At 43.2% G+C, this 4,508-nt stretch overlaps 1 pseudogene; it reads right to left on the minus strand.

Annotated features, from left to right (window-relative positions):
• Positions 1-1,328: 1,328 nt before the first annotated feature.
• LOC129462358 (tyrosine-protein phosphatase non-receptor type 11-like) lies at positions 1,329-3,148 on the minus strand (annotated as a pseudogene).
• Positions 3,149-4,508: the final 1,360 nt, after the last annotated feature.

Consider the following 4,508-nt stretch of genomic DNA (forward strand, 5'->3'; position numbering starts at 1 on the left):
ATGGCACTGGTTGTGACCATCTTTTAGACTAGTGGTCCCCCAATTAATTGCACCTCCACTTCATACTCTTTTCTTGAATCTGAGCTGGGCTTGTGACTTGTTTAGTAAGTAGAGGGCATACTCCAGCTCTCTTCTGATTAGAAAAAATCATCATCATTATCATAATCAACAGAGGGCAGTAGAAGGGATGCTGCGACAATTCTGGACTTAAGTCTTCAGAAGGCCTGGCCACTTCTGCTTTCAAGCTCTTGGCATGTGAGAGGTCTAGCTACCCTGCCAGCCAGCCACTGAAAGAGACAACACAGAGAAGGAGAGACTCAGGACTTCAGCAGGAGAGAGAAGCCCAGCCATCCCAGTGTCTCTGCTGACCTGCTGACCACGAGTGGCGACCTGCTGACCACATGAGTGGCCACCTGCAGGCTGGCAGAAGAACAGCCCAGCTGAGCCCAGCTGAGCCCAGCTGAGCCCAGCTCAGATTGAAGAACAGTTGGGGGTGGGGTTGTTTTAAGCCACTAAAGTTTTGGGGTAAGCTTGTCAGGAACATTTGACAACCCAAAACACTGGTCATTCACAGATGTCTTTTTTCTAAGTACAAGACAATTACTCAAATGCAAAGAAAATATGGCAAGTGTTTTCCTACCACAAACTTCTCAGTCAACAGCTGAACTGTAACTGGTCATCGGCTGAAAAAAAAAAAGCCATACCTTTTATCTTAATTCATAAATATCCATGATCCTTTTTCTATGACTCTTTAATGCCAATGCAAAGGTAGACCAGTCAGCTTCTGACAGTCTCAAGCACTGGTTTAATTCTCATTTAGCCAAAAATAGAAGCCATCAAAATGAATTATCCACTACTGGATATATGATGGTAAATGAGATTGTTCTCACCCTTCTAGGATGCTGTTACTTAATTTTCCCAAACCATTTCTTCTTACCATCCCCCACGATGAGAAAAAACATTAAACTGGTTAGGGTTATAAAAAGAAAAAAAAAGTCTATAACTAGAATTTAAATCCACATAATCTGCAAGATACAGCACACCATTTAACTGCTTCCTCAATTTAAAACAAAATTCTATAAAATATAACGTTGTCTGCATTGCAGAGATGATTTCTTCTTATCTGAGGAAATGAGTAATTGGGAAGGAGGTATTGTTAAGTTAAAATACAGTGGTCTTTAAATGGTTTCAAATTTTGCTTATCAAAAGGTAGTCAACCAAAATGCAAGCCTTCCAAATCCAGTTTCTGTCTTCACATAAACTTTCTTGTGTCTGTTCTTGATCTTTTTAGGGAGAGGGTGAAAGTCCACATCTGTGGACTTTCTGTGCTGAAGTTTTGGCAGGTTTTCTCATGTGAAAATTTTCTGTTGCATCAGGCCCACGTTTTCATAGACTGCAGCATTGTCTTCTCTCATTTCTGCACAGGGTGGCGCTGGAGTGAAAGGTGGGAGGGGGCTGTGAGCTCCACTCATCTGATCCGCTAGAGAATACTTAATATTTGTATATTCGTGCCCTTTCCTCTTGCTTTTCTGCTCTTCTTCAATCCTGTGCTGTAGTGTTTCAATATAATGCTGGACTGCCATATAGATAAATCGGTACTGTGCTTCTGTCTGGGCCATCCCTGACCTCTGAGACTGCACTGTGTGGATGGTTTTGAGAAGGTCAATGTTGCAGTTAATACCTTTCTCTCTGATGACATCAATAAGACTATTAATCACAATGAACATCCCTGTATGGCCATTTCCAGTACTGCAGTGGACCACGACCGGCCCTCATCCATGGTGCTCTCCTGCTTATGGTGCACCTCCTCCAGGAAGTCCAACATGCCCCGGGGGTCGCTGGGCACTCCGTGGTCTGGTCAGGTCCGAAAGTGGTATTGCCAGACTGTACTCTCCATATTCCGCTGGAGTAGAGCTTGTCCAACCTTTGAAAATTTAAGTTCTCTTAGCATATAGTCATGAGCAGCACTTTCTTTGATGTTCCTAACACGCATGACCCCATATTCTTGTACAGCATCTTCATCAGACCAGTATTTGACACATTTACTCTTTCCTCTCTCCATTTCTTTTGTTGTCGTGACAGTCACTTGGGAGTTTTCTTGGAACACCATCCAGCAAAAGTCATTCACCGTGTTTTGCAGGCAGCCTTGTGTGGCAGTGCAACTCCTTTTGGGCTGTGAATTGTTGCACTTGGTTTCAAATTCAGGCATGATGATATTTGCATTGATGTAATCTGAAATAGGCTCGTTGGGATCACCATAGTGCAGGACAACCCTGGTATGATCAAAGGGCAGGAAGTTTTTATATCTATTTTTGTTTTCGTTTTCTTGCCTTTGACCCTCTTTTCTGCTGTAGAGAAGTTTGCACTCCTGTGGTTGTAGTGTCTCAAATTCTTCCCAAAAGCCTTGTTGGACTTTATCTGTGGTCTCAGCTAATTTGCTTAGTTCTCAAACTCTGCTTTCTATCTCAGCAGCATTTATACAAGTCGTGTTAAGGGGCTACTTGAGTCGTAGTACTGTACCCAGTGTTTCCAGCATAGGATTCTTCTTGTAATGTTCCACAAGATCCGTCAAAGAATCAAACACTTCTCCTCCACCAACGTCGCATTTCAGTTCCTGACAGCGAATCATGACATGGGTCACGTTGGACTTGCTGTCATTGCTCTCCCTTTTGTCATCACTGGTGCGCACAGAGAGAACAAAATCTCCAGGGTGGCTCTGGCTCTCTCGTATAAGAAAGCTACCATGTTTTCCTTTTTCAGTTAATTTCTCTGCTTCTTTCCCGAACAGGTGTCCATGAAACCATCTTTCAGAGGTAGGATCTGCACAGTTCAGAGGATATTTAAGCTCAATAACATCTCCATTCTTCTCTTCGAATTGCTGCGATGTTCCATGTAATACTGGACCAACTCAGCCAAAGTGGCAAACTTCTCCCCCACATACGGGTCCTTGTAATCACCAGTGTTCTGAATCTTGATGTGGGTGACAGCTCCATTTCTTCTAACGGAACATGTGACGTCTCCAGGGGTACTTTTACTAGGCCTTGCCAAAAAACTGCCATCAACTCCTCTTGTCAACAATAGATTTTTCTGCCCCCACACCACTGATATTTGGGTGAAACCACTGTCTCCAAGCCTCAGTTTCCTCCATTCTTTTCTTTCTATAAGATAAAGATAGTAGGCTGGATGCAGTGGCTCAAGCCCATAATCCCAACACTTTGGGAGGCTGAGGCAGGAGGATTGCTTGAGTCCAGGAGTTCGAGGCCAGCCTGAGCAAAAAAGTGAGACTTCATTTCTACAAAAAATACAAAAAACTAACCGGGAGTGGAGGCTGTGGCAGGAGGATCACTTGGGCCCAGGAAGTCAAGGCTGCAATGAGTCATGATCACGCCCCTGCACTCCAGTCTCCTTTATTTTTATTTTTAATGAACAGAGATCTTTTTAAAATGGAAGTGGTTGGTCCTTGATGTCTGGCTTCCCTTGCTAATAAATAAACCCAGAGAACTATTTGCAATGGTGTAGCATTTAGAATCAACAGCCTTCAAAACAGAGAGGGTCTATTCTGTTTTGTTTTGAAGTCACCCCTTGCACAAAACATATGGTAATCTCGGGCAGCCCATGAAGCAATCGGCAAGATCTGAAGGATGAGAACAGTGTGTTCTTTGAAATCCCTCTGACAAGCAGACAGTCCCTCCTTCCCTCAAACCATCCTCAAAGGGAAGTGTGTCGGCTTGGGCAGTAATGAGACGGTGTGGGAATTCCCCTGTCCCCTTGGTTCACTTTACAGACAAAGTTCATTAGGGTTAAAGATGGGTCATTCCCATCCACAGATTCCTTCACTTGAAATCAAGATTTCTTGGGAAATATAAATTTGGAGAATAGGTGACAGTGAACTATAGCTCTCCGCAAAACAAATTTTTTAAAAATCAGGTGGTATTCAAAATTGCTGTTTCATGACATTACCAATAGATGGCAGCACGGGATTCGGCCTCAGGCCCTTGACGCTCCTGTCATCAGAGAGCAATTTGAGGTGTGCAATAAAATCTTTGGGTTACCCGACCCCCCACCCCCCGCCTTCTCTAGGTGACCTCAAACCACAATCACCAATCGACTGCGGTACTGTGACCTGGAAAAACAGCAAGGAAACTAAAAACAAAACAAAACAAAACCAAAACCCATCCTGTGAGCTCTGCAAGGGAGAACAAGATCATGGCACACAGGCAATTAGCAAACTAAATTGAAGATGAGTTCTGTTAGAAGAGTCGAAAAACAAAGAGAACAATTTCTGTGCATTGCGTTTTTAAGATCACTGCATCCAAACACCGGAGCTTCAACATAAAGACTCCTGAGCGATGTACTCTGACTTGACCCCTGCAGTTCCTTCCAGTTCCGAAAATCTCTGATCTGTGAATGGAAAAGTTCCAGCAGATACGTTTCTAAGATAATGAAACTATTTCTAGATACTAGTCTAGTACCTACATGTATTCAAACAGAAAAATAAACAAACAAAA

This window comes from Symphalangus syndactylus, chromosome 2 (genome assembly GCF_028878055.3).
Source record: "Symphalangus syndactylus isolate Jambi chromosome 2, NHGRI_mSymSyn1-v2.1_pri, whole genome shotgun sequence".
NCBI lineage: Eukaryota > Metazoa > Chordata > Mammalia > Primates > Hylobatidae > Symphalangus > Symphalangus syndactylus.